We start from the raw sequence: 11,921 nt of genomic DNA on the forward strand, positions 1-11,921 counted from the left end.
ATTTGGTATTTTGTAGTATAAGAATTGAAGTATGACAATTTTAATATATGATATTAAACAGAAAAATCATAAGTTACATATTGAGTTAAAAAATATACTAATATGCAATGAAACAAAATTATAAGATACGATTAACTATTTTGCATCTAACCTAATAAAATAAAAGATCTATTTATATCTGCTCATGCACTTTATGGATATTAAAATCTATTGTTTAGTTTGAATTTGATCTTAATATAAGGACAATCTACCACATTATCTTGTCATATAAGTGAGATTTGAACAATTAGCATATTTGAAGAAATCATTGCTAGTGGAATTTCGGTTCTTGCAAGCCAAATTCTTGAATTTATATTAATTCCAAGAACATATCATCATGAAATCTCCACATTCACCGATCCATCAATTATGATTTATTGTATGATTTAGAACATATAGTAAAGCATCTCCTTCTGGATAAGGATTACAATCCCTACACATCAGTTTTTGATCTAGTTACAAATACATACAACAACTAAAATGCTAATTTAGAGGAATAACCACGTCAAATAAAGTACTAAAACATTTTAGACCACTCAATTCAAGAAAACAATTAAAAGTAATGAAGTACATAATTTAGATTTGCAGCCAAACTATTGGCAAATCAAATGAAGTAAAAAATTTGTCTAAATGGAATCATCAATAAAATAACAAACAATTTGTTAGTTAAAACAACAAAAGTAGATGCAATCTGCATATGGAAAAATTTACAATGATAAACTTACTTTAAACCACAAATAATAATTAACAAATGTGATCTCCTCCCTATCATGCCTATCTAATATGGACAATTGAATTAAAATACTAAAAAATTATCACACATACAACCTTTAAGATTACAGATTTCTTACAACCAAAAAAATAGATTGGTTAAAGAAAACATACCTATTGAGATTTCTTACAATCAAAAAGTAGATTGGCTAAAGAAAATATACTTATTAAGAAAGGTGTTGCAAAATGGGGAAGAGGAGTGGCTAATATAGCAACATCCAAATTTAATAGGCTACATGATTGTGGTGGAAGAAAGTTGTAAGTAAATGCAATGAATATGAACAGATGGGGGTAACGGCCAAGAAAGCAAACTTCTCTACTAATTGGCATTAATTGTGTCTTAATATCTATATATCATAAGTTTGCAAATAACTGATGAGAAATGCTTTAGAAAATTAAGAGACCTGGATGTTAATACAATTAAATGATTAGAAGGGCTTTTATGTTATTTCACTAAAACACAAGCTGAATTTAGTTATACCCAATGTTCAATCGGATATCTGTCACCCCTAGCTTTAAATGTTTAAAAGGACATCTAAGTAATTACAACAAAACTAAATTAGCTATAATCACTTGTATTCAATACTCCAATTGCACTTCAAACTCTTACATTCCCAAAATAGCCCTACCCTTACGGTTGAAATCCAAAGAACATCTTTACCCTAAACTCATTCTTATATAGTATAAGGATATTGTTTTCGTCTTTAATGTGCATGTGAAAATGGAAATATGTGTATTCCTGGACTATTCTTTCTTTTGTTTATGCCTGAATTAGCATTATTTTTTTTTCACATCAATATCACAATTCTTTTTTACAAGAATTCATTTAAATTTATGCTGCATAAACACTGAAAAATATTTTGTGAGATATTCTTTATTCATTTGTCAAAATAATCTAGACTACGGCAAGTACACTCGTGTCAGTCCATGAAACACAAATAGGGGTTTAATTGTTATATTAAGGATAGAAATGTGCTTAAGAAAAGGAAAAAATGAAAAGTAAAATGGCAAATTAAATTGTGGAATTGAAGTGAAAAAAACCATAAATGACCATATTTGTTACTGCTGGACAACGCGAGGAAACAACTAGAAAACTGGGATGACCAAAAATAGGAGAAGTTTTTTTTTTTTTTAAGCAGGAGAGGGGTGGGATTTAAGAAGTGAGAAGGGAAAGAGGGATTGAAACATAGGACTTGTGAGTTTTGGAGTCTCAATTTTAACTATTAAAACAAAACTTCCTAGAAAAAAAAGGTGTGTGAAAGAGAGAGAGAGAGAGAGAGAGAGAGAGAGAGAGAGAGAGAGAAGAGCTTGAGGTATGAGCATAAGAGAATTTGTCACATTGACTATTTTCTACAACATTAATTGGTGAAGATCAATTGAGCAACTAAAAGGTGCTACAACATTTTTTTTTATGTATCTATCTGGTTGGCTAGCTATGTAATTGTATATGATAGTGCAGTTTGGCTAATTGATACCTAGTGGGCTCTCGTTAAAAGGGGCCTCACGTTCTAGTTTTTTTAAAACGTGTAATTAATTTGGAAAGGTGTCTAAATATAGGAGTATAAGAATTATAATTATGTGTACTCACGCACTAAGGGCTCATTTGAGGTTGCGGTACTTTTAGTTACAAATTACTTTTGGGTATTAAAAGTACTTTTGGGACATTTAATGAATATCATCTCATAAAATTAGAAGTGAAGTTTTTGGTATTAAAAGCACTTATAGAGCACTTTTAGAAAAAGCTCAAATTTGATACTTTTATATTTTAAAAAATAAAAGATTAAATTTAATCATGTTATCCTATATTATGAACTAAAGAAAGAGATAAATACATTTAAAAAAAATTTCAAATTACATGTTATTCAATACAATAAGTACTTATTGAATTATATATTCAAATAATATACTCAAAAGCACTTAAATACTTAATAAGCGCTTTTATTAAAAGGCTTATTAGGTGAAGTACTTTTTGATAAGTTACTGCAACCCTAAACAGGTAATTTAGATGTGTTAATGGGTACCCATCACAATTAAAAAATTCACATAACACACACATACATACACCAAATGTCAAATTTCTACGTTTTTCTTATAATATGGGCCTTTCTTATTATCCGACAACAGCAATATCTTGCTGTCAAGACTCTCTTTCTCCCCCTCTCTCTTTTATTTATTTATTTTTTGTCTGGCAATACTCTGTTTTCTTTTTTAGCATGTGTGGTAAGGAAAGATAGTGGAGCATGCCTGTGATAATATCGCAAGGCTTTTTCTTTTTCCACTTGAGACTTTATCAGGGAAGATGCTGCTGGTGACCCATACAATACAAATGAGCCTCTGCCATTATATTTGGTGGACCTATAAATCAAAAGTGGATAGGAGAGACTACGTTTGAACTTGCAGTTGCTACATTGTAGTTTGCTCTTAAATTTTCCTTTGCATACTTATGTAATTACAGGTTACTCTAACGTAGAACAAGCATGCTATACTAGGGGTCTAAACGAGTCTAATTAAACCGAACATCCTAGCATCGAATCAAATTCGAATGAGTTTTTATTGAGTGTAACTCGAGTCGAGCTCGAGTAACTTGAGTATTTTATCTATAAAGTTTAATTCTATGCTAATCGAGCCAAGTTTGACCTATAATGTTTATCAACTATAAAATACTGTTCAAATTTAATGTGATTAATTAGGAAATCAAACTCGAACAAGCTCTTATCGAATTGAACTCAATTCGAGTACTAAATAGTTTAATTTGTTTTTTAACCCTGTTATGCTATGGAATATCAGTAGGCACACATTTGTTTTTCTCATAATGGATCTCAGAAGCACAATTATACGTTGCAGCGATTTTGTGAAAATTTGTTGACTGACTATATGAGTATATGTTGCATATTGTGTAAATCAATCCCAGAAATTTTAGTGAAGAAATGAGTAAAAAAATAGAGATGCATTCAGCTGAGGGTAGAGTGGTGGTAATATTGCAAGACTTTACCTTCATCCTTTTGAAACTTTATCGAGGGAAGATAGCACCAATGATGAACAAATTAGAGATGCATTCAGCTGAGGGCCTCATGGCTTTGTAATTTGCCACATCCATTTTTTTTAAGTAGTGATTTTTTTTTTCTTCCCAGATGGCCAAATTGCCATTAGCAATAGATAATGAAATGTGAAGGGGGAAAAAAGATGATTGGAGTTTCAATCAAATATGAATATGGGAGCACCAGTCAAAATAAACAGTAGAAAAATCAGAAAAAAAAAATGATTCATGGCTCATTTAAGGATTTCGGAGAAAATTGTTTTATAATTGATAATGTATGTAAGTTCTAATGTTTTAATGCTTTTGTGTTTTTTTTTTTTTGGTTCTTTCCGTGTGAGATAATTTGAACCAGTACACCATCTAAATCAATTTTTTTTTATGGTTTTCTTCATCCACGAAGAAATAATAACAACCTACTTGTAAGATAAATCTTGTGGAGGTGAAGAAACATATTAATTTCAAAGTTACTCATCATATAATATCACACGAAATACGTTCACATAATTGCCTCAGTAATTTTAGCAATACATGTATTCATACTGAAAATTGATTTATCTAATCCTAAGTCAAATAAAAAAGCTGGAATTTCCTCCTATTTCATCCTTAATTTCCTTGGGTTTCTTCCGTACAATGAGGTTGAGAGAAAATCGCATATCATATGCAAAGATGAAATGTCAAGAACACATGAAAGCCATATATATTTCAACCAAAACTAATGTATGAAAAAAAAAAAGAAAAAGAAATTCAGCACTTACTTTGGATTTGGAGAGAATGAATACTGTGGCAACAGGTGATCTGTTGAATCTGCAGAAATCCCATTTATGTGGTGAAGCTACGTTAAAAAAAACTTTAAATTTAAGGGGAAAAAATACGAAAGCCAGCACTCACTTGAGAGAAAATGAAACCTCTGACAATAGCTGGTGATCTTGCGAGTATGCAAAAGTTCCTATCTTGTCATTGATGAAAAGAAGAGTATAGTAAAACTGGTCATGAGTTTCCTGGCCGTGTAGTAGTACAATTATTGAACGTGTGGACCTATAGATTAAAACAGTATAAGAAAGCAGACTGAAATTACAGCATGACTACAAGGTACTTAGGATAAAACTTATTTTAAACCATTAAGCACTAAACATACTCCCATTAAAATCCATTGAGAATGAGAAAATAGAGAAATGAATGGTCATTTTAAAAAGTACATTAGTGTATATGTATGTAATAATAGTATATATAGTTTACTTATTATGTTTCATTCACTTAAGTTTACTGATATTTTGTTAAAATATATCTACGGACAAAAAAATAGAAATTTAATTAGGAACTTTTTGTCTGAGTTGCAATTAGACAAAATGGTGTCTTTAGAAAAAAAAAAAAAAAAGCAAATCAAGATTTTAAAATTACACTACTAAACTGCCAATTTTCTATATATATAAATTCACCACCTCAACTAAAAATCCTGGCTCCGCCGTTGGTACTACAAATTAATTTTTTTCTCTCTCCTTTTTCTTCCAAATAGTAGATTAGTAATCATGTGATTGCTAGTATACTGCTAATGACAATTTGCCAAATATGAAAAAAAATTAAAAATAATAACATGGAAACTAGCAGCCTTGGATCATGGAAAACCCTTTTTTGTTTTAGTAAATTAGCTTAGGATTGGAAAGCTCTAAACTTAGATCTCATAATCCCAAGGAGAAAAAGAACAACTTCACTATGTTATCATAGTATCAAACTCTGAAAAATAATATTCAATCAAATCTAAATATGGAGAGCACCAAAAAAAGAACAAAACTAGATTAAACATCAATCATATTCAAAATAAATGATTGGCAAGACAGAACCAGAGATAAAAATCCAATCAACGCGGCCTAAATCCATGCTTTCCAAATAAAAATTCTGAGCTCATTTACTAATCCAAAAAAGAGACACTCTATATGATTCGTGGCTGTCATTACACAATTTCCTTCAATTAAAAGTAGGGATTGTCTTAACATATACTATAGATTAACAGAAAGTTCTAGAATTGAATGCAGGCGTAAAATGAGAAAGAGACAGATAAAAACTCGCATCAACTAAAAAATAATGTATATTATAGATACATTTTCTAAAATTTAGATTTAGGGCCAAATGTGTATTTTAGTAGTAATAAAGAAAAACAAATAACAAGATGGGTTTATTACAAGAAAAAAGGGACTGAGGAGATAAAGTGAGAATTAGGATATACATTAGGAGATTAGTTTGGAGTTCGAAAGAAAGTTTGGAGTTCGAAAGTCATGCATAGATATTCGCTCATGCAATTAGTTAGATCCAATGATTTGTGATTCACAATGTAACTTTTATGTTTTATAAATCTGTTAAATCTAATGATTTTTCAAATAAAATATATATGTGACTTGTTTTATGCATTTTTCGCCATTAGCGCACATTACTTTGTCAACCAAACTGTGTTGAACGATTTCGAGTTAGTTTATTAATAATATTGTCTTCTATTTTATATAAAAAAAATGTAATATAAAAATGAACTAATCCTTTTTAGGTTCTTGGAGATGAAATTTAAAAGCTTTCGGCAAAAGAAAAGCCAAATTGACATTACCAGCATTTACTAAAAGAATATAATATTGTGATCGTTTGGCCAAGGAATTGATCTATCTCTCCAATTACACAAAGTGATGTGGTTCTCGGAGTCTCATACTGGCAAGGCATAATTACGAAATCGAGCTTCTACGTGTTGGCCTCTAGGAAGAGCTCAATTTGGTAATTACCGAAGGTTGACTTTCTAGAACTGAACTAGAGCTTAAAGAATTTGATTTGGAGCAATACATTGGGTTTTTTGGAGAACTTCTACGTGTCATTACAGCAACAAAATTTCATTGAAATAATTTCCCTTTTAAGAAGAGTTGAAACTGGAAATTGCTAAGGTTGACTCTCTAATTAATCCAGAGCTCACCAAAAAAAAGAAAAGAAAAAATAAAGACCGACCCAATAGAAAGAGTTCCCAGCAGATTAGTCTTTGTGGAGCAACAAATGTTTTTAGTAAAAAAAAAAAGGTCGAAAGGGATTCCAAAGAAAAATAAATAACCATCTATCCAGCAATTAGTAACAGATGTTTTCATTTTTTTCTATTTTTTCTTTTTCCCATTGTCAAAAACTACCAATCATGTTTCCCTTGTTTTCCTCCTCTTTCATTCCCTTGTTTATATTTTTCCTTCCAACTTACAGAACGTATAAACAGCTGAGGAAATGGAACAATTAATCAACTTATTCTCTTTTTTTTTTCTCTTTCAATTTCCTTGAATTTAAAAATACCTGTTGTTGATGAGCACCGTACTCAGCTCTATTTGAAGAAATCGATTGCAGAAGCTCCGGCAAGCGGCACCAGGTTCGCCACCTCCTAACAACCGCCTCTTACTCCACTCCAGTAGTAAAAACTTAAAACTCAGCTAATTCATCAGAAAAATGCAAATTTTTTCCTGGGATTTCTTTGAAAAGTATACTGTGATAGAATCAGATTTGTGAGAGTCAATGAACATCCGAAACGAGAAGGTTCACAGTAGCAGGCCTTCACTTTCTTGTCCGCAATAATGCTGGCTTTGGTTTTTCCCAAATAAAGAAAGGTTTTATGACGAAGATGCTCTCCACATTTCACACCAGGTAGTGGTGCTTTCTCAACAAACATTTGTCGCATCCACCAAGGCAGAAACATGAGTCGTTTTGTGGTCTCTTTGAGGTTTTCAAATCTTTAAGTTTCTTGCATCATTGTTAATTAGTGCTAATTGGGTGGGACCTATCATAATTTTAGAGCTAATTAATCTATTGAGTGATCGTGGACCTCAATGTTGCTTGTATCGCTTATTATATCTATTGATTGATCGTCGACCTCAATGTCGCTTGTATTGCTTAGTATATGTTAAATACTCGTGAAAGTATCGAGATAAAGAGAAATGATATTGAAAGATTTAAAAATTTTAGTGGCATCACAACATTTGTAACATTCCTATCTTCTTTTTTTGCAATTGTGCATGATATTCCTTGTAGTTTGGACCTTTGAATTTTTTACTTTAATAACCTTTTTTGGCTTGTTCAATTTTGCTAGATTAATAGCAATTAACTCTTGCTTATGTGGAGTAGTAATCCGTTTTGATTCATTTCTTTTTGTCGTTTTTCTTGGTTAGATTAATTTTTTTTCATCTAGTCATGACTAGCTTGACTTTTTTGCTTAATGTGAGTAGTAATCCTTTTTCCTTTTTTTATTTTTCTTTTTCATTAAATGATTTAAGGGTTAATTATAAAATTTTCTTTTTTATATTATATTTTTTATTTTTTTGTATTGTTTTATGTCATTTTATTCATCTTTTTCCTTTGCAAGACACCACTACCGTCCACAGTGTTGTTAGATCGCGATTGGACCGGTCGATTTGATCGATCTGACTATGAACTGGTCTTTTTACCTGAATTGATTTGTAGCACAAAATCGTTTTGAACCACAGTTGCCTGTGCCGAACTCAGCGGCTGAAGTTGTACGGTCATGGTCTTTTGTCACATCAATTTACATGATTTGAACCCTTTTAATGAATATATAGCAGAAGTGCAGCCAATTTTCGTCTATTTGTATCTTACTTATTCGTTTCTTGATTCTGCTTTCTGTCCCTATTGCACATGCTGTTTCTGTTAATCCAACAAATGACCAAAGCTAAGAGTAAATTGGACCACAAATGTGCCCACTTGTTTTGCCAATCCTTTAGGTCCTCCCAAATGTCCTTCAAGTCTGAAGCTGAAATTCTTGAAAAGAGCAGAGAGAGAGTACGTGTCAAGTGGCATTACAAGATGAAATTGTGAAGTCTTCTGCAACAAGAGTTGTATGGAGAGATTTTCTTTTTCTCCCAAGAGTGAGAGAGTTATTTCTGAGGTCAAAGTGTTGTAACATTTTTGTAAACATCCTTTCTATAAAAAACAAGTGAGTTTTAGTACCATCTACTCTTTTCTATTTCTTGGATTTTCAATTTGTTTTGGGCTAATACTTTAATCTGAAGGCAGAATCCCGTTTGTCGTGTCCATGCTTTATTTGTTCATTGCCCGACTAAGCAGTTTGCCCACTATTGAGCTCTTCCCGACTTCTAATAAATCTGAATTTTTATTTCTATTAACAAAATACAGTGTTGTTCTCAAAAAATTGGGAATCTTTTCTGACATTTGCGGAATGCATCTTTTTGAGAAGTTTTTGTTCTATTGAAATAATATAGGCTTTTTCCCTTTTCTTTTCTTGGCTGGAATTAGCATAGCCTTTTATTTTCATTTTTAATTTTGCTAAAGGCTAGTAATCAGTTCTTGCTTAACAAGCACAGACCGGATGGTTTCAACATCACCTTGAATATGATGTTGAAAGAAAATTAATGTCCAGCTCACTTGATAGTTGAAAATGTCAGCAGCGGTTAGGTGATCGAAATTGGATTTGCATTTGAACACGAGCCTGGATTAAATAACATGAAAATTTTCCAGGATTTCGTGAGGCACTTTTGACAAGGATACGGGGCAGGCCGACAGCTCCTGAACAGTCTCCTCGCAAGACCCAAATGTGAGGCGAGAAATATTCCACGTTAGGAAGCCTTTAGTTGAGGAGAAATGGAAAAAACAAAAAGAAAAAGAGTTGACGGACCGTTTCATGAAGCGCTGGTCCGTTACCGCCCAAATGAATCCTCAAAACGAAAAGTTAAGTCACACTTCCTCCAACATAATTGCCCATATTCATTAATGCAAAATTCTACAAAACAGAGCAAGAAAGAAAAGCAAAAGGAAAACAACATTGCGGAATTATACAAGGAATAGCAAGAAGTAGTAGAAATAGAGTGGCTGCGAAGGAAAATCACGGCGAGGAGAAGCAATAAGTAGTGGCAGAAGGAGAGAGTTTAGGATTGGCACTCAAATATCAAAAGACTTGAGAAGGTGAATGGGAATTGTGGAGTACAAGGTTGGGAGATCCGAAGAAGAGATAAAGCAGAAGAAACACAGGTAAGAAAACATCAATGGTATCAGATAAATTGTGGATCAATTTGACTTGTAGTTATCGTTTGCTGTATACATCGTTGTAAACAAATGGGCTGATTATACTTGTTGTAGTTTTGGTTGAAGTAATTGTTGAATACAGTGGAAAATAGCTAATACACTGGAACCTTCGGTTGCACATAATAGATATTATAATTACCAACACGGGGAAAGAAAGGTATTGAAAAATTTGCACACCAAGTGCTTGCAAAATTGCGTGCATGGGTTAGGGATTGTTATGGTTATTGTGCATGAAGTTGGTGTAGGTTTTATTACATAACAGTGGCTGAGTGGAGATTAAATAAGATATGGATTTCTAAGATGGTACATACTGTTGAGGGAGACATACAAAGTGAAGTGATTGGCAGTGCAACCACCTTTCGAAGGCAAATGTCACAACCTATCGAAGAAAGTCAATCTACGGTGCAACCATCTTTGATTGGGAGTGCATCGATGTCACAGCTACATGGCCCAGAAACACCACATAGATTGCGGTCATATGGTCGAAAGAGGAAAGGTTGGTACTGCTGTATTATTCATAATGTTGTAATTCAAGTAACATGACTGTAAAAGGTAGACACATAGGTTAACTGTGTTTATACCATAATGATGATACCTATATAGAATATAATTTCATTTCTTAGTCATGATAAAAAACTTGTAGGGAGGGATGTCATAACACACCAATTTGTTTGCTGCATAAAGTACAAACTAGACAAACTTCATTTAAATCGATAATAATCACATGTGATTTCATTTAAAACTGTTTGAATAATAGCAGTTACAGTGTGTATGAAGATAGTTACAAATTAGTGCTCATTTTTTTACAGTGTGTTTGAAGAGTGTTATATGATAGTTATTGGGAAGTTACAGTGTGTTTGAAGAGTGTTACAAAATAGTTATTGAAAAGTTACAGTGTTTGAAAATTAATACAAAACTGTTTAAAGACTGTTAGTTGCAGTGTGTTTGAAATTATGTTACAAAATAGTTATTGAAAAGTTACACTGTATTTGAAATGTGTTACAAAACTGTTTGAAGACTGTTAGTTATAGTGTGTTTGAAGAGTATTACAAAATAGTTATTGGAAAGTTACGATGTGTTTGAAGAGTGTTACAAAATAGTTATTGTAGTGTTACAGTGTTTGAAAATTAATACAAAACTATTATTATAACTGTTAGTTACAGTGTGTTTAAAGAGTGTTACAAAATAGTTATTGGTAAGTTACAGTGTATTTGAAGACTATTACAAAATAGTTAATTGAATGTTAAAGTGTGTTCGAAAATTAATACAGTGGTATTTGAAGACTGTTAGTTACAATGTGTTTGAAAACTATTACAAATTGATTTACAATTTGTTACACAACGATAGATATGAAATCATATGAAATGCATGTTCTTCGCTTTTTAGGAGACCTTGACATTGAGATAAAGTAAGTCTACACGTGCAACAAATAAGAGCACCGTTCTACGATCAGCCGAGTACATTCTACCAGCACATGTGACAGTAAGCCTGTATGATAAAAATGTAGCTGCATAGGAGATTGTAACATCGGAGCCTTGTAACATAATCACCTTGCTACTTCCAAATATTATGTTTATTAAGCTTAATGAGATTGTACGGTTACTTTAATACACGAACTTCATATTTCATAGTGGAACAACAACAACTCACTATGATGGTCAACACCAAAGGGCATATCTAGTTACAATTCGTGCGTTCTTACTTACAGCTTTGTTCGTTCTTAGTTATAACAATGAAAATTAATTAAGTGTTTGAGACAACCCTAACTGCAAATTACTAGAGCATTTAATAAAATGTCTAAGAAATTTAATGTGTCAGGGGGGGAAGGGAATTATTATTTGTGCTAAGAGCAATTGCATAAACAAGAGAAGAGGAAAGGTTCATCGGACATTAACTAATTATAGTATCATTCGTTGTAACATCGTGGAATATCATTAGTTGTAAAATTACTAGTTGTAATATCACTAGTTTTAACTAGAGAAGACAAAAAAGCTGCCGATTGCTAATTCATTAGTTG

At 32.1% G+C, this 11,921-nt stretch overlaps 1 protein-coding gene across 33 annotated transcripts in view; it reads right to left on the reverse strand.

Moving 5' to 3' along the window:
- Positions 1 to 7,548, reverse strand: part of LOC113698391 (putative late blight resistance protein homolog R1A-3) — a 28,293-nt gene extending 20,745 nt beyond the window's left edge. For 30 of the 33 annotated variants that reach the window (XM_072056586.1, XM_072056596.1, XM_072056591.1 and 27 more), the window contains exons 1-3: positions 7,151 to 7,543; positions 4,736 to 4,882; positions 4,603 to 4,651 (exon numbers count right to left, since the gene is read on the reverse strand). The gene's annotated coding sequence lies outside the window, so the exon portion shown is untranslated. Of the gene's footprint in view, positions 1 to 4,602; positions 4,652 to 4,735; positions 4,883 to 7,150 lie in introns of all 33 variants that reach the window. The other 3 variants (XR_011817409.1, XR_011817410.1, XM_072056585.1) reach the window with 3 other exon arrangements.
- Between the last annotated feature and the right edge of the window lie 4,373 nt (positions 7,549 to 11,921).

The sequence above is a fragment of the Coffea arabica genome, chromosome 7c (genome assembly GCF_036785885.1).
Source record: "Coffea arabica cultivar ET-39 chromosome 7c, Coffea Arabica ET-39 HiFi, whole genome shotgun sequence".
NCBI lineage: Eukaryota > Viridiplantae > Streptophyta > Magnoliopsida > Gentianales > Rubiaceae > Coffea > Coffea arabica.